At 40.9% G+C, this 25,850-nt stretch overlaps 1 protein-coding gene across 5 annotated transcripts in view; it reads left to right on the forward strand.

The window, feature by feature from the left end:
- The window catches only part of PTPRM (protein tyrosine phosphatase receptor type M), a 765,589-nt gene that overhangs the window by 574,091 nt on the left and 165,648 nt on the right, over positions 1 to 25,850 (forward strand). The window lies entirely within an intron of this gene.

Genomic DNA, 25,850 nt, shown 5'->3' on the forward strand with positions numbered 1-25,850 from the left:
AGTGTCAGTCAGCCCAGGAATTGGGTTGTTTTCTCTGTTTCGTCAGATCTGAGCTACAAGAGCCCTTTTTATTATTGGGAGGGTCAGGCATACAAATCCTCCCTCTGGGAGTCAAAGAAATACTCCCGGGAAACTTCCTTTCCCCTAGAGCAGGACTCCACCTGGAATACGGTTCATCTTGACTCTCACGTTTCTGCCCATAAACCTCTCAGGAGCTGCAGGATTATCCACACTCTGGCCAGGGGCACTGCGGGGTAGCCAGGGTGGAAACGAGTCAAAATTCTCAACTCTTTGAATTTCCTTTTTTGTGTGTGTTCCGGGAAAGCCAAAAGCAGAGGCTTTTCACATGAACTCCAGCAGCAAATTCTGGGCTCTGGCTGGAGTCTGTGTTTGCTTTGTGGCTCCATCACACGTGAAAGTGGCCTGAGGGTATTAAGTGGTGACAGCCTTTCAACAAAGCTAAGTGGCTATTCCCACGTGAGGGGTCTCCCAGCACTACATGGACGATCCATTTTGAATGGGCAGACTAACAGTAAAAAAAGAATTATAAAGCCAATTGGACATCGTATGAGAAAAAATAAAAACGGCACGTCTGGATCCTTCCCTAAGCTTGAGTAATCCCTTGTTACTAGTTAGGGGGGTTCCTTTCCTTGAGCACTTTGATCAGCTGGTGGGAGTCTTTTAGGAAGGTCTTCATGCTCTAGAATTATGGAGCCTCTGCTTCCACTGACTTAGCTGTCCTCTAGCATTGGAGCCATAATGTGGGCTGGTTAGAAGTGGTGGTCAGGGAGGCTTGCGGGGCTCCCTTGCATGAGCATCTCTTAAGAACTCTGGGATGGGACCTTGCACATCAGTTACTTCCTCGATGTATGTACAGGTAAGCCTATGTTAGGATGCCTGAGATCAGTCAAAGGTTTTTGCCAGTAATGTAACGAAAACTCTCAGCTACTGTCTCTTTTTTCAGGTAAAGTCTAATGACTCTGTTCCTTAGTGCTTTTACTGCAGAGAGATGGGAGTAGGAGGAATTGAGATGAACAGTGTTTATCTCCTGGAAGAGAAGTGCTGTTGATGCAGGGAATGTTGTGCAGCTAAAAGATGCGCCAGCATCCGGGTCTTGGAAGGCTCAGAAACTCTCCTCTTTGCATGCAGCATTTGCCTAGAATGCCAGCTATCTAGCATTACCAGAGCATTCTCATGGTAGTTGGCTTTCAGATTGCTTTTTACATTTGACAGTAACTATGTTAAGAAAGATCACTAGATTATGTCAGAAAGTAGTTTGGAGAAATATTTGTCTGTTGGAAGGACTCCAGTGCTGATGTTTCCAAATGGAGTGTGATGTTGCCATGTTCCCATACCAGTCCCAGCTCCTCTGTCATGAGCTCAGGTTAGAAGCCACTGTCCTTCTGAACCATGATGTCACTCAGGAAGGTGTGTGGTCGCCCAAACTCAGAATTGCATGGGGTATGTGGTGGGACAGAAAGAGCTCCCAGTGTATCTGTATCTGACCTTGATGAATATCTGACCTGAGGATATGGAACAGGCAAACTGAGGGGCCATTAGTAACTCGAAATGTTGATTGCCTCTAAGTTAATTGGGAGTGTGTCGTGTAGAAAGCCAAATAAATGATAATTTCAAGCACTCTGAGGTAAGGACAGTATTTGATTGTGGTTTGATTTGAAAGACTAGAATGGTTTTTGCACATAGTAGGTGCTCAGAAGTATTTCTTGAGTATTTGAGGGAACACCAAGGCATCAAGTAATGTTGCAGTCACTGTCGTCTTTACTCGCTCTAAGCAATGTTTTGAGTAATAAGGGGAATTCTTCAAGGTTCTTATCATGTATTATTTTAGGTAATAATGTCCCTATTTACGCATTTATGCTTTCATGGAAAATAGTGTGTGACACACATGCTCTGACACTAAGCTAAGCATCTATGAAGCGGCCTGGATATTCACCCAGTTGATGATTACATATAAATTTTAATGTGGTAATCAACGCTTAAATTGTCGGAAGGCTGTATTTATAATGAAAGGATAAGGAAAAACTTTTAAAAAGTTACTTTTTATCACTCTGTGAAATTTCATGACTCACGACTTGGGCACTTCTGTTTCTGTTCCTAAGACAAGGTTAAGGTTAAGGGAAATAGAATCAAGAAGTTGCTTAGGAGTAAGCTTTTCTGTTTATTGGGAGCTACTGTTGTACATTCATAAATTTATAACCTGCATTATGTTCCAGCCGTATGTTAATGCTGAGCTCATAAGATTCATCAGGCCACATGCTGTCCTGTGGTTTCACTAATATAGTTCTCGGTTACATCAGCATCTTCTCTTTAACTCCACACACAAAACGCCGTACAGAGCAGTGTGTAAGCAGTCCTAACAGGCAAATGTTCAGACATAATTAAAGATGAAGTTTAGCTTTTCTGTTATGGTTGGTGACCAAGATAATGTTCTTTAACTGTATCATGGGAAAATAGAGAGCCAAGGCATTTGGCTGTGAACCCTTGCTCATTGAAACTGCAGGCAGGATTTCTCCAATGGCTAGAAGCTCATTCCGGGAATTGCAGCCTCTAGGGATCAGGAAGAAGGCTGGTAGAATGAGAGGGTCCCAAGTCTGATGGGTGGAAACAGGTCATCCCGGCTCTTTGGCTACGTTTCCCTACGTGTACGGTCTGCTTCTAGAACTTTGAGTAACTGGATGTCTGTTGGAAGATCACTTCCTTTGGTGCAAACTCAGAAGATAGGTGCCTTTCACTAAAGTAAAATTTTGCTACTGATTGTTAGGAATTGGATATAATTTTAACCTGAGTTGTGTCTTCTTAATTAAAGACATGCCCCCAGATATATCACAAAACAGATCAGCTACAATAATCACTCATAGAACAGATGTTCACCCAATACCTACTTGTGCTGGACACCAGAAGTGGTGAGTGGAAGGGTCCAAGTGTAAGTTCGTCCAGGGGGTCACTCTGTTGTTCTGAATACTGACCCAGTGCTTTCCGCCTGGCCTTGTGGCCATACCCCTTAGACGCCTGCTTCCTCATAGTCTCTGTTGAACAGAGCGCTGCCCACTTAGATGGGACGAAGCACGGACAGCTTCGAAAGCTGCCAGAGTCCTGAATCAACTCCAGATAAATCATTAAGATGATGGGTTTAACCGGGCTGGCTGGACTGACGTCTCCAAATTTACCAATTGCTATTGGGTTTTGGAGCAATGACAACAAAAGAGGATCTGAGGGTGCAGGTGTGCCAGGACCTACCTGGAGGAACGGGTTGCTGGGCCCCCTGATCTTCAGACAACTGGCACATTGAGGGAAAGAGATCAAGTCAGGCTGCCCCCGTCCAGCCAACTCATCTTCTCCCGCCCCCGCTGCATCCGCTCTTGGTTTTTTTCTCTATTATAATAATTATCATTTAATTTTTTTCAGCCTTCCGATGCATCGACTAGTGGTCTCATACTATACAAATCTGTTTTACAGTAAATAGACATATTTTGAAGCGATGTTACAAAAAAGAGATGCCTCTCTGTGTTATATGTATCATATTCTGTTCATTCTGTGTTTAATTTGGGCCCAACGAGGACAGAAGGACATACATCCACTAATTAAGCATCTCCACTTTTTTACCTCCTTTTTAGCTCATATCCAGAAATTTGTCTATATGCAAAAACAAAAAACACAGATTTGTATATATCTAGAGTAACCCTGCCCTTTAAGATGTTCATGTATGATTTCAGCCCAATTTTTAATTCTTCCTTCCGCTCCTCTTATGTTCTTAGAAATGATGAGAATTTGTCAGCCCTCTCACTGAACCCCCAGCAGTGAGTGTGCTGCTGGTAATTCATGGCACCTTTGCCTCTTAACAGCTTTTTATTTCTTCCCAGACCAAGACCATCATCCTATGATTTTGCATATTTTTCTCCTTGGCGCTGTCTCAGCTATCCTGTTCTTCCCCATCTCCTAGGCAAGCCCCTCCTCTTACTAAAGCACAATTAAAGCTGCAGAGAATTCCAGTAGACCCTCCTCTGTACCTGAGACCCCCCAGTGTCACCTGACAGCTCATCTCCCTCCTGTACCCACGCCCCTGCAGCCTCGTCTTCCTGGTAAAGGACCCGCACACCTCGGCTCAGATGCCCACAGCTGTGATTACCTTCCCATTCATCACCCCTAAGAATGAATGTGCCCGTTAATTTGCAAATATAAAATATACGTATTTGCTTACAGTGAATTTAGCTGAATGTGTATCCATGTAATTACTGCTAGTTCGGGTGGTTCTTGGGGAAATGCAGGGAGGAACTCCCATCTGATACAATTATTTGGTACAGCTCCAAGTATAGCATCATTCTGAGGTTTTGAAGGCAGCAGGATGTAACTGGTATTGCATATATTTACACTCACCGAGTTTCTTTGCTCTTAAAAATAACTGGAACTCAGAGAAGCGTGGTACAAACTACTTTGGAGTGAATTCCTCCTTATAAATCATATTAGAAAAAAACCCACATAGGTTACAGGAAGTTTTTATAAAACAACTGGTTTGTATTCTTCAAAAGGCCAGTATCATGAAAAGAAAAAATTCAGAGACTGTTCTAGATTCAAGACGCTAAAGACGCATGATAACTAAATGCAATACATGATCCTTGATTGATTCTCGAGCAAAAAAAAAAATGTAAAGGACATTATTGGGATGATTTGGAAGTAATATGCATGTATATTAGATAATATTTTTGTATCATGGTTAGATTTCTTGAGAATAGTAATAACACTGTAGTTATGTAGAATTCCTCGTTCTTAGGTGATACATGCTAAGTATTAAGGGTAAAATGACATAATGTCTTTCAACTTTCAATGATTCAGCAAAATAAGTGTACATATTACATATGTGTGTACACCACACACGCACAGACACGTAACTTGCAAAGATTCATTCTTGTTATTCCTTATTGCTTCTAAAGGAGTGAAAAATAGTTTCTAAGTTAACTTTCCTACTGATAAATAAGAGATTTTTCTTACACTCCATGAGGCAAAGTAAAAGGAGTGAGCAGCGTGGGGTCGCAAGCATCCTGACTGTGGTCTCCCGCGCCCTCCGTGGAGTCACCACTTCTGTACGTGCAGAATTCAACCACACCACCTGCCCACTGCAAGAGGTGTTTCTCTGCTATTTCTTGAAAAAAGGAACCCAAGAAATTTAAATCACATGATGTCAAATGATCTAAAAAGGGTTGCCAACTTGTGGGGTGTAGGCCTCTTGTTCGTAAAAAGAGTGAACAGGGAGGAAAACTGCAGTCAGTATTGTGCCCTTTCTTGCTGCCTCAGCAACAGTGCCCTCAATGACACTACTTATTGGTCATCGCCTCCCATACTTTGGGATGTATGTTACCCTCTGCTTTATGGGTGTATCGAAATGTGTGGGAAGGTAAATTGAGTCTTAACATTTTGAAATAAAATGACCTTTTCTTTTTAAATCCCTTTAGCTGTTGAGTGAAATAGTTCAGTAGGTTTTTTAATTGATATGCAAATAGAAGGCAGATTTGTTTTGAAAGCACAATGCCATTTTAGAAAATACAAAAAAAGGGGGGAAAGAAAAAACCATGAAGCCTCTGCCTAATGTCAGTTACAGCTCTGGGGAGGAGGGGAGGGGACCAGCCACAGCCTGTAGCCACTTCCACGTGTGGCAGCATCAGTGTGCAGGGTGACAGGAGGGCCATTTCACCTGTACTTTACTTCACTTAAGAGTTGTCCAGAGCTGCGTATGGACTTGATACAGAAAATGACTGGATTGAGAGCATTCTTCATAAGTAATCCTTCTGTGGTAACTTAAAAAAAAAATTTTTTTTTAAACCTAATACTTCCCATCGTAGAACCAGAAAACTTTAAGAATTTATGTCCTCTTGTTTTCTGCCCAGTGTATTGAGTTTCGTGATTCTTCTGGTCAGAGTATGGAAAGAATTTGGTTTATCAGCATGTGCCATATTCTCCTTGTTTCCTATTCATTTGCAAACATAAAATGATACTTTACTGTTTAAGTTGCTGTTGTGTGCTTAGGGTTTTTTTTTTAATAGAGTTGCTCTTCATTGTTAGCAGCCAAAATCTTGTGTGGCTAAATGATTTCGGTTTATCTAATTTGCTTGACAATTAGATAACCATGCTAGCTAGCCTTGGGAAGAAAATATGTTCACCATAAAAAAAATTAAGAATTGGGGCTTCCCTGGTGGCGCAGTGGTTGGGAGTCCGCCTGCCGATGCAGGGGACGCGGGTTCGTGCCCCGGTCCGGGAGGATCCCACATGCCGCGGAGCGGCTGGGCCCGTGAGCCATGGCCGCTGAGTCTGCGCGTCCGGAGCCTGCGCTCCGCAACGGGAGAGGCCACAGCAATGAGAGGCCCGAGTACCACAAAAAAAAAAAAAAAAAAAAAATTAAGAATGTTGATATAAAGTTCAAAGCGAAAATATTAAGCCATTTAGTTAGTAGGAAGCTTTCAGAACTCTGCACTTAGTACGCAAAGAAACCATGATTTCTCACAGCTATAAATTCTGTTTCTGTCCATAAAAGGAAAATATATCAAGTTTAATCATTTGATAGAAAAAAAAATTCCATTAGGCGACCTTGGGGGGGGGGGGTTCGCCAGACTAGCATCCCTATTATTCCTGTATGCATGTGTAACCTTAGGTTATGTTTATATGATTTCATTTTTAGAAATGTTTACCAAACATGCATATGGTTTCCATTACCAAGAATCAACTACACTAAGTTCTTTGGATCTGCTTTCTTTATTCTTTATGTTTAATTGGTTACATGCTTTATAATTTTCAGTATTTTGGCAATTTAGAATACATACAACAATATATTGCTATGATCCATATACAGACAGTCCCCAACTTAGAACGGTTGGACTTAAAGTTTTTTGACCTTACAATGGTACGAAAGCAATCAGTAGAAAATGCTTGGAATTTTGAATTTTGATCTTTCCTGGGCTAGCAATATGGAGTATGATCCTTTCTCGTGATGCTGGGCAATGGCAGTTCCCAGTCAGCCACATGATCCAGAGCGTAAATAACTGATACACTTAGAACCATTCTGTACCCAGACAACCATTCTGTTTTTCACTTTCAGTGCAATATTCAATAAATTACGTGAGATACTCAACACTTCATTGTAACACAGGCTTTGCGTTAGAGGATTTTGCTCAACTGCAGGCTAATTTAAGAGTTCTCAGATCATTTAAGGTAGGCTGATGTTTGGTAGGTTACATGTATTAAATACATCTTCGACTTAGGATAGTCTCAACTTATGATGGGTTTATCGGGACGTAACCCTATCGTAAGTCAGGATGATCTATGTAGTTATATTTGGGATGATACATTATGCTTCAGTTATAAAAATAATTTGACACATCACTGTGTTCAGTAGATATCGTGTCCGCCAAAAATATTTCCATTTCCACACGGCTAGCTTTCATGCATAATTACTTACTTGTTCATCTCAAGATGTAATGTCAGCTTGTACTATGTAATATGAAATAATCTCATCTAGACACATAATGAATTTCTATTATCTAAGAGTTGTTTATATTTGATGACATTTTCCTTCTTTGGGAAAATATATTTCAGGAAGAGAAAAATTGCAAATATTTTTAAAATCAGTGGGTTTTTTTGTTTGTTTTTTTGTTTGTATTGTGTTATGTTTGGCGTGCCCAGTGATTTGAATCACTAACGTTTAGTGGCAACGTGCTAAGCCTGTGAAGTATGAGAAACGTTTTTTGCCTCAAGAGTCTCGTAAGACATTACACATATTGAAAGGTAATTAATCAAATGAGACAGGATGAGGTCAGGATAATTACTGCTTTGGAGTTCAGAGAAAAGTGACATCACCATGGACCAAAAGATTAGATGCATCAAGGAACCCAGCCTTGAAGGATGGGAAAGAATGAGCTGTCGTAAGGAAAGGAGAGAGCAAATGCACAATGAGATGAGAGAACAGTGGAGGCAACAAAAGACTTCCAAACAGGCTGAACATTTTCTAACAAATGGCTGCTACTCTTAATGTAATCCATTCAAATCCATGAATGGTGCACTAAGATTTTAATAGAAAAATAGGCAAAGGATATGAATAGTCAGTTTATAGAAGGGGAAGTGCAAACGATCAATGTATGCATTAAAAGCTGTTCATTCATTAATAAGCAATGAAATGTAAACTTAGAAAGTAAAATACTATGTTTTTCACATCAAATTGACAACTGCCTTTAAAAGCCAGTAGGGTGTAGTGAGAAGGGCCTCCTCATGCATTTTCTGGTGAGAATAGAAATTGGTACACATTTTTAAAAAGCCATTTATAGCTTGTAACACTGCTATTTTAAATGGACATGCCCATTAATCCAATACCACTGAGAATTTTTTTAACATCTTTATTAGAGTATAATTGCTTTACAATGGTGTGTTAGTTTCTGCTTTATAACAAAGTGAATCAGCTATACATATACATATGTTCCCATATCTCCTCCCTCTTGTGTCTCCCTCCCACCCTCCCTATCCTACCCCTCTAGATGGTCACAAAGCCCCGGGCTGATCTCCCTGTTCTATGCAGCTGCTTCCCACTAGCAATCTGTTTTACATTTGGTAGTGTATATATGTCCATGCCACTCTCTCACTTCGTCCCAGCTTACCCTTCCCCCTCCCCATGCCCTCAGGTTCATTCTCTACATCTGCATCTTTATTCCTGTCCTGCCCCTAGGTTCTTCAGAACCTTTCTTTTTAGATTCCATATATATGTGTTAGCATACGGTATTTGTTTTTCTTTTTCTGACTTACTTCACTCTGTATGACAGTCTCTAGGTCCATCCACCTCACTACAAATATCTCAATTTCGTTTCTTCTTATGGCTGAGTAATATTCCATTGTATATATGTGCCACATCTTCTTTATCCATTCATCTGACCACTGAGAATTTTTTCAAAGGGAATTTTCAGATTTATTGATAAGGATAGTCATCACAGTATTATCTGTGACAGTAAAAAATTTAGAAGCTAGCTAAATTACCAAAAGACATTATTAATGTCATTTTGATTAAGTATTGTTTAGTCATTAAAACCTATGTTTTCAAAAATTTTTAATGACATTTGGAAGTCATAGAAATAAGTAGTACAGAAAAATCCAAATTTTAAAAATCGTAATATGTGTAAAAAATAAAGACTGGATTCAAGTATCCTGAACTGTTAGCAATTATTATTCCAAGGGGTAAAATTATAAGTGGTTGTATTTCCTTTAACCTTCTGTCTATTTATAGATTTTGTCCAATTGAAAATGAATTATTTTTAGAAAAAATATGTTAAACTTCCACTTAATTTATTGAAACAGGACAAATAGGTAGTTAGGGTAAAGTCTCAAAGAGAGGATTTCATAAATCAGTAAATGCCAGTGTGAATCCTTTGGCCAGCTAGTGAAATGAAGTTGCTGAATAACAAAAGTGTGTGTGTCTGTGTGTGTGTTGGTGTGTGTGCCCACTAGTATATTGTAAGGCTGAGAAAAATGTTTTAGTGGAGACTCTGCTGAGGAAAGTTAGGGTATCATCCACAGTCTAGGGGCTACAGAGGACCTAAGCAGAGCGGGGTTACACACCCGGGCCAAAAACATTAGTGAGAGTCAGAATAGGGTGGGAATTGATGTACAAGATTAATAAGAACCGGCACCGTTTAAAATAAATAAAACATAACAGAGAATAGGAAGAGCTATAATGGCACCCATCTTGTGTAGTAAAGGTGGGAATTATTCTAAGAAGCTTCTTGTCGTGAGTTTACACACAAAATACATTCAAATGACTTTGTAAGTCTTAAGAACTAAGTGTCCTTTTCAGGGTCATTTTCGGCCTGACCTGCCAGTATGTCAGGCTGGCATGGTCACATCTCAGGAGTGTGACAACACCAGTGACCAGTGAAGTGATTCTGGCCTATATTTCAGAGACATTGGTTTCTTCTAAATAGTCACCGTCAAATAACAGCAAAATTCTAGATGACAGATGAGTGAACATCTCTGTAGGGGCTCCTTTAGTTGAACTTCTACCATTTACTTGAAAAATACCTAAATGTTTGTTATAAAGGAGTAAAAAAGACCCTAATGAATGATTACTATGCATGTTGCCAAATTAAACACCATTTTAAAAGTTCAAATAGGTAAAAACTAAAGGGTCGTGAAAACCTTAGGATGAAACACAATTTCTGCTCTAGAAAATGTGTACAAATAATAAATTGACCATGAAGAGCACAATAGAATTAATTCTAGTATTTGTACCATTATTTGGTCTTCCAGATTTTACAACAAACACTAAAATTCATAGTAAAGACTATCACTTTAAAAAAGTATTTGGCAATTTGAGAGAAACACTTGGGTACTTGATCAACAGGTACTCAGAAATTAGATAGTATGTCTAAAAACCTTAAGCGTTACGTCTGAGAGGAAAAACACGAAGGGCCAAATTCACATGAAACGGGTAGAGTTAGAACCACAGTGAGGGGCCCTGTCAACAGCACAATCACAGGACAAGGTCCATTCACACTCCTGCTGGCCTAGACTCGCATATGGCCACGTGTGCAGCCACCTGCTTCAGTGTACAGCCCGTTTACAGTGCAAGTGAGTTATTTCAGTCCTCCAGTAAACACACTCACATTGGCTAGTACTTATGTAGACACTGAATGTGGGCCTCTTCATTCATGTAGCAGATGCCAAATGAGCAGCTGTGAGCAGCGTTCTAAGTTCTGCAGAAAGGAATCAACAAAATTTCTTCTCTTGTGGAGCTTGCCTTCTGATGGGAAGAGACAGACCACAAAGGAAATAAGTAACGTATCTGTAAAACGGAGGAAAATAAAACTGGGAGGTAGCCAGGGAGTGGAGGGGAGGGAGGGAAGTTGGAAGAGGCTAGTCTTGCAAACAGAGTGGTAGTCAGATTTCTATTTTAGAACAGAAGCGTTTTCTATACTTGTCTTCAGTTCCTTTTAAAAGACTGAACGTGGCCACTGTGCTAAAACCAGACCATGATAGTGTGGGCATTTAACAATATTAGTTCTTCCTGTCCATGAACATGGAATGTCTTTCAATTTATGCATATCTGCTTTTATCTCTTTCCTGGGTGTTTTCTAGTTTTCTGCATACAAGTTTTTCACCTTCTTGGTTAGGTTTATTTCTAAGCATTTTATTATTCCCCGGACCACAGAATGTGACCTTATTTAGAAATAGGATCTTTGTATAGGTAATCAGATTAAAGTGCAGTCATTAGGGTGGGGCCCTAATCCAATGTGACTGGTGTCCTTATAAAAGCGGAAATTCGGATGCAGACAGCGTGAAGAGACTCTGGAAGATGCCACATGAAGACAGAGACAGACTGGAGTGTCGTTGCTGTGCTGGGAGAACCAGGGAGATGAGGTGCTGAGGTCACTGTCATGACTCCCAAGGGACGTGACCTGGGTCAGAAGAGAAGTGAGGACACGAGAAGATATAAAAAGCTTGCTGAATAAATAGGCAAAGATGTAAGAAAAGAAGAAACTGTCATCACAAACAAGGCAGTCTTGTAAAGAAAAGTGTCATAAAAACCAAGGGATCAAGTCTACAAAAGGGGACCGCGGAAGAGGCAGTGGGGACGTTCCCGGAGGAGGAGGGTCACCTGTGCCAGGGCCGGAGCACCAGGAACCACTTTAGAGAGGAAGTCATGAAGAATGAATGGGAATGAACAGATGGGCAGGTGCGCGGAGAGAACATCAGTGCAAACGGGACCCCCAGGGATGACAAGGGACGTGTGGTTGGCAGGCAAGGCACTGATTAATAGACCTGGAAACTAGCGTCTTCACTATCTAGGATTGTGACAGTACCTACTGTATTTCTTAATTACAAATTTAATGCTTCTTCATCCTCCCCAGTACATGTATGTATTTGTGTGTATTTATAATTTGTTATATGTAATTTGCATACAAAAACTGATTGTGTAAATTCTCTATATATAAGATTTTTAACTAACATGAGCATCTCATAAATACAGAACAGGAATACATCGTTTGTCTTTCCCCCTCTGCCCACCTACCACCACCTTCACCCCAGCCTCCTTTCTCTGGCCTCCTGAGCATCCTTCCCAGCCATTTCCAGGATAATCCCTCACCTTCTGGCCTTCATGCTACTCCATCTGCCAGCACTCCGGAAGGCCAACTTAAAAATGCAAGACCCAAAGCTCTAGTGTTTCGTGTGGGTCCCCAGCAGATAACACACACCAATATTAAGAACAATATGACAGAGCTTAACAGGGCCTGGCGCCCTAACCTATTGGTCGTGAACGTTTCCATGGGGTTTTAAAGTTTTTGTTCTGAACTGTTGAATCACAAAGACAACAGAGCTCCCTTACACTAAGTATATTCTGTGAGGACAGTCCTTGCACGTAAATGTTTTCTTAAATGCTTACTATGGTAAGGCTCAGCAGAGTGAAACTGAACAGGCTGCAGGGTGTCATGGGAACATGAGCGTGTACTCCTGTACCTGCAGCCCACTGATGACAGAGTTGTGAAAGCTCACACCCAAGACGGTGCAGGGCGCTGTACCAGTCAGCACGGCTCCTGATTAATTACAAACCTAAAAAAATCCCACTTACAAAAACCCTACGGGCTAGAGAAGGTTCATTGGAAAGGGAGACTGAACACACCTCCCTGGGGCAGAAGCATAACTTGTGGGTGGGGGCAGCTCCATTGGCATGTTTACAGCAGGTGTTTCAAGGAACCCATCGATGAGACAGTGATAAGCCGTAGATGAGTGGATTGTGAACACACAGGGGGAGAGGGTTATCAGAGTGGCACCTGTCTCCTTCCGTCCTTCATCCCACCAATGATTACTGAGTGCCTACCCTGTTGTAGGGCGCAGGACTCCAGGGTGAGCAAGACATATGAACACGCATTCTAGTGCTGGCCGGCAACTTAAAAGAAACGAGGGTATAAAAGAAATATAAGAGAGTAGTGTGTGCTATGCAGAAAATTGAAACGGGGTAATAGGACGGAGAATGGTTGATGATTACTCTTGGCCTCCAACAAGCCTTAATACACATGAGGCTGTGTCCAACATGAAACAGGACGGTCAGATCCACGTTCACGGGGCGTTCATTGAGCACGCGTCCTATGGCAGGCCCCTGACAGGAAATTTCGTAAAACAGACTCCTTGTCAGTGTTCTTTTGCTGCTCCACAAATGACAGTGGTCATCAATAAAAGAGTCCTGGGATTCAGGTGTATGTCACCCCAGTTTATGCTACTTTGGACTGGATTACACTTTGAAATGGGGATTAGTCATATCACACTATCAATTCAGGCCCAGAAAATGGTGGAGACTGAAGGAATTCCCAGAGCCACTGGGATTCTCCCACATTTGAAATGCCAGGCCCCTCCTGCACCCATAGAGCTTGGGGATGGTGGCAGTTGGTCACCAGGAGCCCGGATCCTATGAGTTCAGCCTTTCATGAAAGGCATGCAGAAGTTCTTAGTAATGCACAAAGTAGGTGTCACTATGGTCACTGGATGAAATTACGGCCCCTGGGCCCCTATAAGAAAGGGTCTTATAAAGGGTCTGCTTCTGTTAGGTGGTGCCTTTGTCGTGACCCAGGGACAATATTGGTCAACAATAACATTAGGTAGCAGTTTCTGAACCACAGCTCTGAAAGCATGAGCAATGGTCGTTTCCAATTTCATTATTAAATTCTTATTAAGAGATTTGATTATCCCTGATGGCAAAGAAAATGCAGATTGCATTAAGTGATAATTTTGTATTTCTTAGCATTCTGTTTTCTTTATCAACTGACGAATTTTCTTCTTACCCACAGTAACTCTGTCTCTTGAACTTTTAAATCCAGACTTCGAAAAGTTTTCAATAATTAGTTGGTATTTTTCATATGAAATTCAGAACATCCGTGTTAATGAATTAAATACATTTTTCCATAGGACCAAGCTTGATTTTCTGTGACTAGCACCACTTTGACCTCCTCCTCAACGCCAATGAATAGGATGAAATTTGAAAGTTATACTCTAAAAGTATACCTCCAGAACTGGGTTTCTGAAAAATCGTGTATTAGGAAAACTCATGGCTGAGTAACAAGACGGGAAGCAGTGGAAAGAGGTGACTCATGACATCCCTAAAAGAGTTCTGTTTCCAGTCTATGATACAATAATGATGAAGCACCACATAAATGGGCCATCAACTGCATAATCATATTTTAAAATAGTAATAACCAATATTATGCAGTAATTGTCATTTACCATCTCTTGCTTGGTAGAAACTTTTCAAGATCTGCCTTTCTCAAAATTTGGGGAAGATACTTATAGAAGCATTTTCCATTATTTCGGGAAATACGCACTTTAAGAGGCATTGTCTCATGTGTCTGGCTGTATAGACAATTGTTCAAAGCCTTTCTGATTTTAAGGCTCAATTATTCTCTCCTTATTTTGATTCGTTTCTCAAGTCCTACCTTGTGCTTCTTATTTGGTTCCCTGGATGCAGAGTAACTTGCCTGCTTTGAGTGAGAAAGGCTTGGAGTGACCTTTCTGTAACCTCCAGGGCATATTTCACGGAACCTCTCCCTTCTCCCAGGAACTGTGGTTGGCCTCACTTGAAGCACATGCCAAGGGTTCCTCCTCACAGGAGCGTGCCTTTCTGTGGCCCTGCTTTCTTCCTCATTTTCCTTCATGTTGACGGGTTTTATTGCAAAAACCCCTATTTCTGTTTCATCTTTAACTTTACCTTGGTTTTCTCTTTCTGAAAAGATCTCTTTTTACTGATTCTCAATAGAATTGTCTGGCCATTCGTATACTCTGTATCTGAAATTCCCCCAATGTTGTCAGATTTTTGAAGATATAAATTTATGTGCACTACAGTTTTGTATAGAGAGAATTTGTGGTTGAAAAGAGATCATGGTACCCTATTTTAATTAATCTCAAAAAATAAATAACACATTATTTCTAGAACCATAGACAGTCATATCTACACAGAACAGTAATAGTTCAGATATGTAAAAACTATTATTAATACTCTCAGAATATCCTATAAGGTAAAGAAAACATATTCTGCTGATTTATTTCTTTCTGAGACTTTTCCTCTGATTCAATGTAATCATGTTGATAATATACTTGTTTTAGCGTGTTTTCACTTTTATGGGTTTTCAGGGGGATTGTTTGTTTTGTTCTGTTTTGTTTTGTTTTCTGAAAGGCCAAATCTCTCATTTGGTTACTCTTTTCCAAAATGTTTTTTTTTTAAATACCAGGTATGTTTTGACTTAATTTTTTGCCCAACTGGTTTATAAACAGTCTCTGAGTCATATGGTGACATATTGTTTCCAAGAGCATGCCTAAGTATTTTCAGGGCAATTACAGACATTTTGTAGGAGTGGTTGCTCTTTTTTTGCAAAGAACTGGCAAAGATTTTTATTTCAAATATTATAAACCAATATACTGTTGATGTCCGTCAAGAGTTATCAAGGAACTCCTCCACAGCAGCTGACATGGGATGCTCGGGAGAATAGCCGACTTCTCTCTGGAAAATGGATTAGGAGGGCTGGTGTATATCTGTCGTGGAAAGAACAGGTCGTGTTTCCCTCTGGAACCAACCATGTTGCTGATGGACACAGCTTTGTGGAGAATGTTTGACTCTCAGGCCACTTGGAAACCTTCTGCCTTGGCAATATCTACCTCTTTCATTTAAGACTGTGGCAAGGTTAATAATATTTACACATACTTTTCTCCGTGTTGCGAGACATTAGTATAAACTGGGACATGCTGGCTTGTCGATTTCTAAAGTGAATCCGTTTATCTTTGGTTTAGCCTGAAATTGCAGCAGAGAGTACGTTTCCTCCTGGGATCAGAATGTAAAATAACTGAAGCAGATTGAAGCTGGCAGTGACTAATGACGTCTCTGCATGGGTCAGCAAGTCAGTGGGTCTCTGAGTATCAGGTAGGAAGAGCTGGAGTAGCCAGAGCCTCTTTAAGATCAAGGCGTTTCTTCCCTTCCCCCTTAAGCCCAGCTCCAAAGTGGGCGCGGTACTTAAATAGTCCTCCTCTGTTCTTTCTAAAGACATCAGATTCACAGTATACAAAGTTGTTATGTTACTGATAATTCCCAGCTAGCTTCCTTGTTTAATGAGCCATTTCAGCTGCCTGAAGGTATTCTACATGCAATAATTTTCATCAGTCGCATAAAATTTATGAAGCTGAGTGTCCAGTGAAAATTAGCATGAATTAGAACAGTTTCTTTGAGGACTCCTCGAGCCGTTGGCTCCCTTGTTCCACCACTAGTATTCTCGAAAGTACTCTGCATCGGTGATAGACGTCAGAATGACCACCTTGTCCCTTAGAGTCTCAGTTTGCAGGACTGTGGGTGGCTTCACTTGTTTTGTTTTGCTTGTGGTCAGTATCTGCATATATTCTCCTATATCCCTTCAACAGACACACCTTTACTTTAGAAAATACCAGAGTAATTTCTTTATTTCTCTCTTGAAATGTTTTACTTTTGCAGCTATTTTTTAAGCTTTAAAACGGTTTCGGGAACCCACAGCATCCCATTGAATTGATGAGATTACATGCCTACCATTTGCTTGGCGCATTTAGAAATATGTTTTGAAAGACGTCACTGTGCTCCCTCCCCTCGGTTCATCTCTCACAGTCTGTGCCCACACGGAGAGCAGCAAGATTTGTGTTTTCCAGCTCATTAAACTGACAGCAGAAATTAGTTTCTGGTATTAAAAACTAAAAAGTTAAATTACAGCTACACGTGTCCTTTATGCAGTGGGCTGTGTGGAAGATGTTTGATTTTAATGTTTGCTATAATGGAGAATTTAAATTACAATGTTTGTCAAATCTCTAATCTTCGTTACAGGGCGGAATATTAATTAGGCTTTTAACTACGAGAGGTAAATAAAATGGGCATCCACCATGCGCCCAGGGGTAAACTGCAGATTACCCAGAACACACTAAATGTCAGTTTTGTCAAACAAATTTAGAGGAACAGTTAAACTATTAGCTTCCCGTTGTTCTCAGGCCTTTCTTGCAGCAGCGACTGTTTAGAGGAAGATGAAGGGGGTTAGATTGAATCGGCAAGATGAATGAGGAGACCCTGCACTCAATTAACTGATAACTGTCTATTAACTTCTGTGGACGGTTTCAAATAAACAGCCGATTAACCGATGCACTTTGGGGGGACTCGGGGAGCCAGGGCACAGGGGCCGTGAGATGCTCAATGGGAAGGAAATTTTCGGGCTCTCATTTTTCTCTGTCTTCCACTTTCATCATTTTGTCAGAGTTTTCTGCAGGTTTAGAGGATACGCCTTGAGCAGCGGCCCCGCCCTTGTGTTTCTCTTGGTCCATCTTACCTGGAACCCTGACGTAAGCCTCTCCAAAGAGTAAGCAGGGTCCAGGTCGCTGGGAGCCTATCCTGGGGAAAAGAGCTCTGACTCTGAGTTCTTAGGATTCAGGAAGAGGAAAAGTCTCCATCAATGATCAAAGCCAGGGTTTCTTTGCAGCTGAGGGTGTGGAAGGGGTGCTGAGCAGGGAATCCTCACCTGATGGTCCACCGTGAGCAGCCTCACAGGGTGCGTGAAGCCTGCCTTGCTTCCCGTGAAGGTGTCCTTCCTCAGCTCGGTGTTTTGCTATTGCTGTTTGATTGAAGAATAGTTGATTTACAATGTCATGTTAGTTTCAGGTGTACAGCACAGTGATTCAGTTATACATACATATATACATTCTTTTTCAGATTCTTTTCCCTTGTAGATTATTATAGAATATTGAGTAGAGTTCGCTGTGCTCTACAGTGGGTCCTCGTTGGTTATCTATTTTATATCTCATCTCGTGCTGCATTGAGGAAGCATTACATGGTATGATGATTATATTACTCTTGAGAAGAGCTGCACATTTTGATACGAAATTGTTAAAGAAACAGTGTGACTTAAAGGGGAAGAAGGAGATCAGAGACGGGAGAGGGAGGGAAAAACAAGACCAAGAAAATGTGGAAACTGTGAGTGATGATTTCAGGAACTTTAAAGTATTTCTGCTGGTTCTGAACTTACTTTCTTCAAGTATGCATATCAACTTCCTTTTGGGGGGCACGCAGACATTACATAACACGAGCCATTTATCAGGATCCTTGTGTACAGCACAGATTGCTATAAAAGACTTCTGCTTTTCTTTACACACACATGCACACAAACATATACATAAAGGGATTTCATTTTTCGTATGCTAATTTGAAAAAGCTAAGCAATTTATACTCCATGCTCCCACTGGCTAGGTTGGGGCATCCCCCATGTGGAAATGTCCCATCGGGAGCAATTGGCATGAGAGGATTGGGAAAAAGCACAACACACAGTGGATGGGTTCCCTAAATCCGTATTATTATTTTGAGTTAGAAAAGCTATAGTCTCTCCTGAAAAAGCCTCCTTTGAGGAAGAGCCAAGACTTTCTCTAGCTCTTGGGTATCAGTTTTGATACCTGTGACTATAATTGCTGCTTTACTTTATAAAAAGAGTGTTTTCTTTAATCATCCCTTGAATTACCTATCTAAAGATCATTGATGTTTTTAATACCTAATTTTACTTTGGATTATATGTAAGCATTTATGTGCTGATGGATGCTGCATCTCCTTTATAACCGTTAATGAGAACCATCAGAGTCAGGGCAGTTTACTTATCAAATACTGCGAAACCCTCAGGAGCTAAGATCCCAATTACCAAAGTTACAGCAATCAGGTGGAATAATACTCAAGTGATTGCCCTTGAAAAATAGAGACATTTTGCTTAACCTGAACTTGAACTCTCTTTCTTCTGTGCTCCCCACACCCAAAGGTGCTGCTGATTTAAGAGGGTGTTTATTTTGCAAGCGACAGTTAGAGGCATTCGTTATAGAAGAGTAGGGAGAGCATCATTCAAACGATAGTCCGAGTCTGTTCTCTCATTTGCCTGTGTACCCTGGTACCATGTAGAGTCTGTATCAAACGCACCTTACTGAGGCTCTCATTGCCTCTGTGGTGGTTTTCCGTGCCCATCTATCCTGGCAGCCTTAAGCTTCTCAGACAGGAGAGCTGATGTCTTCACCCATATCCCCAGCTGCTAGCACACTGCTGGGCTCGCAGTGCTATGGACTGCTGAATGAACAAATACTAGAAAACACAGAGTGAAGGACATCTTTCGTGGATTCTCAAATATCCAGGAACAGCAGCATTATTTGAAACAGCAGTCAGCTGTTAGAGAAGCGTTGTCTCATTTTCCCTCCTAGCTACTGAGTCCTTCCCAAGTGTCAGGAAGTGTACTTCACCTGTATTCTCACTTAATCCTCGTAATCATCCTACAACATATGTGATACACTCTCCCCATATGGGGAAACCCAGACTTAAGAAAGCGTCTGTGTCTTTCATACAGAAAACCAGAACTGGCAAAATATGTGTATGGGGGAGGGGGGTGTCTCCTCTGGTTGCTGCTATTTACTCAGTGAAATAAGAGGTATTCACCCGACAGAGGAGAGGGGGGATCTTGGAGGTATGAAGAGATGAGAGAAAATGGAAAATTCTTTTTCCTAAAATCTAATTCCTATTATATTATTTTCTGCTCAGTGTAGCTTTTCTTGTCTAAGTATTACCACCCACCTTCTCAACTTCACCTCCAAAGCCTTCCATGGAATAACTCCTGGCCTTCACTGTACGTAGGCAGCTCAAACCCTATGTGTTTTGCTGAAAGGTGGTTGACTTATTACGAACTCCAAGGTGCATAGCCATATGATAGTAATTGTAAGAATTAACGAATGTATTTCGTTGGAATGAAATGTTAAGGGAGCTTCAAGTCAATGGCCTAGAGTTGCTGGTTAGAAATTCAACCCATCTTTCCAGTATACGTTTTAGCAAATAGTTTTCAACTCTGTCCGTCTTAATATAAGCCTCAAATATTACAGAGCCTTTTCACGTAATTGTTGTAGTTCTCTACGTCGTTAGCAGGATGAAACGCTGAGCATTCTCTCTGTGACTCAGGGAGCAGAACATTCCCTGGCGCAGCCACCAAAGCAGCCCAAAGTCACAAGGTTGAAAAAGAAATGTGCATGTGACTGAGGATGATTTGGGCTGTTTTTGCTGTTCCCCTCACCCCCAGGAGTCTTAACTGTTCACACTGCTCAAGCCAATACCCCACACAATATGAATTGTGATTTATATCAGCTGCCATCTAAGTTTGCTGTCATGCCATTTAATGGGGAGGTAGGTGTTTTATAAATTAAACAAAGCCATGAATCTCTTCTGTGTATATAGCCTATGCAAGGGAAGCTTTCAAATACCTCCTACCCGCGTCCCTTCCCCCTTAACTCTTTGCTGTGCGTGAAGAAACGCCATAGCATGACACAGACAGGTCATTATGTTTGAATTAGTTGGGAGTGGGGAGGGGGAGGGCAGTATTTCTGTTTGCTTCAGAAATCGAAAGAAAATGCAGTACCTGCTGGATACATCTCCCCTGAAAGTTGCCGGCACTGTTCACAAGACAGCTCCCAGATAAGCAGAGGGCTTCTCTAATGATTAAACCCGATTTTTCTAAAATGCTAATTAGCTAGAGAAGGATAATTTGAAAGTCCGTCATACTTTGCTGGAAATGTCTTTCATGTCTGTGTTATTTGCTCCTACGAATCACGCAGCCATCACCTGAGTTGGCTCAGTTTCTCACTTTTTATTTAAACCATATGACTCTTCAATCACAAGAAAAGAGGAAAGACCATTAATGAGGAAAAGGAGAATCCCCTTTGCAGGATGAAGTGCTCAATTAAAAGGAAGGCTATTTTTCTATTTGTAGGAATCAGCTTCATTGTTACTTTTGAGCTCTGCATTTGGAACAATCACTTCAGTGGGTTCGTATGGCAAGTGCATCTCAATTCACTTTTCTGTGAATTTCCATTGAAACGTGGAAAACCCCAATTATCGCTATGAAAGTTCTGGCTCTGAGCTTGTCAAGCTAGAGGCCTTGGTCAGAATGTATTGGGAAAAATGAATTAAAGGGTTGGAGACCTGGCTACCGTGCTGGTCGCCTAGCCTTTCGTAGGTGTGTCTTCATTCATAACAGGGGTTCACGTGTTCCACCCGCCCTCACTTGTTGAATAAGTCATTCATCCTGTGGAATCTCCTGCATTCTGAGCTTTGCTGACCTGTTCTTGGTGTGTCATCTAAGGTGCCTTTCACCATCTGTGCTTACTGTGATCTGGGTGAGAGCGGGAGGCTGAATCAGATTCAGGCTTCTTGTTTTGGTAGGAACTGCTTGTGGTCATGCTTTTACTTCCCATCACGCTGCATCGGGAAGCACGTAGCGCTCAGATTGTTTGGCGGGTGGCGGTTTCACCAGCCTGATCCATCCATTACAAAGTTCCACTTCAGCCTTTCACTTAATGGCTTTTTAAGCTACTGATGATGATTGCCTAGATCTATTATTTTATTAGGGGTTTCAAAATGGTGACATCCTAATTCCATCACTCCATCCATATTTATTAAGTGCCATCTCGGCTCAAATATTTGGTTATTCTGAAATACAGTTCCTATAGGAAACTCGAGATAAACGTTTAATTCATTCCCTTTATTTTCTAGTTTCAGAATGAATCGGTGTCATAACAACTTTATACAGTAACCAGTAGTACCATTATGGACTCAGGGATTTTTACCTATTTAATATGTTTGAACGCTTTACAGTAACTAGCGTTTGCATGTTGAGAGCATCTCCTCTTTGGCCAGGAGGAGCCCCTTCAGGTTGTCTCTTGTGTTCTTTCAACATGACTCCAGAAATCTTTGGAGCTTCCTTGCTTTCTGGTCCAACAGGGTGGTCTCAGCTAATCTTATTCATTGTCTGCCCCATGACTGGAATCAGCCATTTCTGCAAGAAATCTTGGGGGTTTTGGTAGGCAGTGGCACTTAGAGAATACATTCTGGCTTCAGGGGTGCTCATTGAACCTGGTTGCTTCTAGACCTACGTCAGCTACTGTCACCACCATCTTAAACCCTCTTGTCTGTGTATCTTTTTGCCGTACCTGAGAAGCCAGCATCTAATTCATCCCCTTTGTCACTAGGAAGAGAAAGAGCACCAGGCATAATAAAGTATAGGGGAATATCTTTGTAACCTCCGGGCAGGGAATGCCCTAAAACCATCATGGACATAATCATACACTTTTGTATACCAAAGGACACCATAAACAAAATTTTAAAACAAGCTATAGAAGAAAATATTCTTAATATTTATATGTCGAAGCACTAGTGGCCTAACTGTAAAAAAATATCTAGACATCAATAAGAAAAGACAAACCCAAATGTACAAATGGATATAAAATATACATAGGCAACTTACAGAATACCAATGTATGGCTAAGTGACATTTGAAAATATATTCAACCTCACACATAATCAGTTATATGCAAATCTACACAATATGACATGCCATTGTTTTACCCATCAGATTGGCAAACATTTTTAACTGATATCAAGTGTTGGTGAGTATGTGGGAAAACACAACTTGCTAAATATGATAATTTAGTACAACTTTGGTGTTACTGTTGAGATTTCATTTTAATTTTGAAAAAAAATTCCTGTCTCCCATCAACCCCCGCTGCCTCATACACACATACATAATAAATAAATAGCATATAAAGGCGAGATTATTTGCTTTTCACATTTCTAATAACAAGTAAGAACCTTTTGCTACCAGTGTACCAAAGTACTAAAGTAAATGTAGTTTGCTTTGCCTTTATCTGTAAAAAAGAGAAACTTACAAATTCAGAATCAGAGGTAAAAAGTTTTAAGTGTGATTTTTGTATCTTTCCATGGGGAAAAGAATATTTTTGTCAATAAAGTGACCACAGTTTAGAATAAGTTAAGAAAACATAGGCCTGGATTGGGAAGAGTGGTTGGTAGATAAATGGATTTTTAGAAAGGCCCAATGGCCAGTCAGATGGCCGTAGGGATGCCTGTAAGTAATGAAATATTAAAGCTGGTGCTTCTGCAGCAATCTCTCTCAGTTGCTGTGTTCCACACAGGTTGCTAGAGCCCCAAAAGAAATGGGCTGTATTTGCCCCTGAATAAATTAACCAGCAGCTGTATTTTACACTTGGAATAGAACGATTTTGTGAAAAGTTTTCATTCTATGTGTTTATGAGCTTCTTGGATACTTAGTTCTGCATATCCAAGGGGTCACCTGGATTTTTTTATAATGTCCCTGGTTAATTCGGAAACAGAACACACAGTTTTCTTGTTTATTGGACTCTGATTTCCCTGCGTGATGACACCAATGGCTTGCTCTGTTTTTCATAGGCATTCCAATTTTGTAGTGAGCTTAACAAACTTGGTCAAGAGGAAACTGGAGGTACTATTCCGATATGACACGCATTAAAAATTTCTCTCTTTCTCACTCGTATTTATAGTCTGATGGAGGATCAACAGTGTACCCATTTAGTCTTGCGGCAGAGGGACATTTTTGAAACCATTAAATCTCAAGATAATGTGCACACACAGAATTCAGCCACATAAGCTGACTGTGAGTGGGGACCCGCTAGCACTAATGTCACTTTATTCCTGTTTTGCTCTGTTGTGGATTTTACCCATTTCCTATTTTCTGTGCCATCGCTGGTTCTAGTCCCTGTGGATTCATATTGCCCTGATGCGAGAAATAAGACTAAACAAAATATTACTAAGACTGACAGATACTGCATCTATTATTTTTACTACTGGCTTTTTTTAATGTTTCAAAATCTTAGGCTGATCTGGGAAATTACAGTAGGCGCTCGTATGAGCTGTGAGTTACTCCCGAGTGGAAGATGTGTGTGTCAGGAGAGCAGAGTGTGTGTGTGCTCATTGGTCCTTGCTGCAGCCTGTTTTTGGATGAGGCCAGCTTAAAAACATCACCAGTCAGTTATAAAACAGGCGCTCTCGCCCTCTGGGCCAGATAGAAAATGGGGGAGGGTATGGGGAAAAGTTGGGCTCTCAAGGAATTTCTCTTTGGTAGGAAAGGTAACCAGGGAGGTGGGGAAGATGCCCAAGCAGATAGAAAAAACAGGGGAGAGTGATAATTAAGTGCATTTCAGGATTGACCCAGCGGCTTTTCCTCCAAGGCTGTTATAGGGATAATGTTAAGTTCAAGTTACCCAAAAAAAGGGTTGTGGGTTTTTCTTTCAGTTCCTCTTTTATCACTTAGAAAAATACATCTACATCCATGTTTTGTGTTTTCAAACTGTCAGGGTCCTTTTCATTCTTTCCACAAACTGAAAAGCTATAGGATTGAGCCCTGAGAAGTGCATGTCAATTCCAAGTACTGACCCAGAGACCTTTAGCTTCATCAGCTGTGCATCAGAGTCACTGTCTCTCTCTGTCTCTCCCTCTCACACACAAATATGTTCATCCCATATTTTTATAATTAGGAAATAATATTATGATTAATCAGATAACCAGAATAAGAACAAATAGAAATATTTGTTGAATGCCTACCACAGGCCAGTACAGTTCTAGGACAGGGCATATACAGCAAACAAAAGAGGCAAAAGCCTTGTCCTCACGTAGCTAATGCTAACATTTGCCAAGAAGCATAGTGAAACACCTGTGGGCTGAGAATAAAAACAATGTTCCCCAACCATATCCAGATAATGTTTTCCAATCAGAGGTTCCTTTGAAACTCAAGGGTGAGGAAAAGTTTTATCAGTCGAACACTCTACGGTTAAAAAGCTTTAGGTACTTGGACTCCCTCCAGAAAATAACAGATTCTATTCTTAATTCTGTTGATTCCAAAAATAAAACATAGGATATTGGAATTATGTTGTTCCCACATGAGTCCATGAATTTTCTTGCAATAAATAACACGTCCCCAATCCCTTTATTTATTGTAATTTGTAATAATAACTGTCATCATCAGAGTCATACAAAAGATATACACATCATGATTTTGAAGTGATCCTGGATTGTAATGCATGTAATTTCAACTTGTTTTCAAAGAGAGTCAACCTTTTCCAGATATTTCCTTTACAACTTCTAAGTTTGAGAAAGACTAATTTTTCATTAAATTTGTATAATATGACTCTGTTATTTGAGCCTCTTCAACATGAAATACTCATGGTTATGGTATGTGTACATGGGTACAAAGAGAGATCCTGACAGCTACTAGCCTAAGAGGTCCGCAGGTTCTTTGCTTCTCTTGGCTGGTGTGTGTTCCTTGCAGACACCCTGACTGGTCAGTGGAGCATTCTAGGGCATCTTTGCCTCTAGCTAACCCAACATAAAGCTGTAGCCTTAAGTAATATGTTAATAAAATCGGCCCCCACTCCTCAGTTGCAGGGGAGGAAGGCCAGTGTCGAAGGCCCCCTCTCAGTCTGCCTGAGGCAACTCCAGCCTATAAATTTATCTCATCACAGGGTCAAGAGATAAACTCTGAAAAAGAGACCCAACCAAGATCAAAACCCTGACTTGTCTCAACGTGAAACTCTATTCTTTGTGATTAACACGCGCCATGTTCACTAGTCAGTGGGAACCAGAAGGCAGCTGGGTGGGGAATGAGTGTGTCCATAGCGCTGTGTCTGCAAGACATGGACGCAGTGGTTTCTTAGGTGATGATACAGTGAGCAGTGAAGTTAGAAGAACACTCTTACGTTGGTCGTCGGCCACAAAGTCCCAGCTGGCAAAGAAAACTAGTCTTTATTTTCTGTGTCCAGATATAAGCAACCAATAAAGTTTGCTTAATGAGGCCAATAACAGTCTCATGGAGATGGTTTTATCTCAACACAGGAAACGATGCCAGAGGTCTAGAGTTGTCTGGCCATATGGCCTTGGGAAACTTAACAACACTGTACCTCAGTTTCCCTCTCTCTAAGATTGGGAT

Source organism: Phocoena sinus, chromosome 14 (assembly GCF_008692025.1).
Source record: "Phocoena sinus isolate mPhoSin1 chromosome 14, mPhoSin1.pri, whole genome shotgun sequence".
NCBI classification, from domain to species: Eukaryota; Metazoa; Chordata; class Mammalia; order Artiodactyla; family Phocoenidae; genus Phocoena; species Phocoena sinus.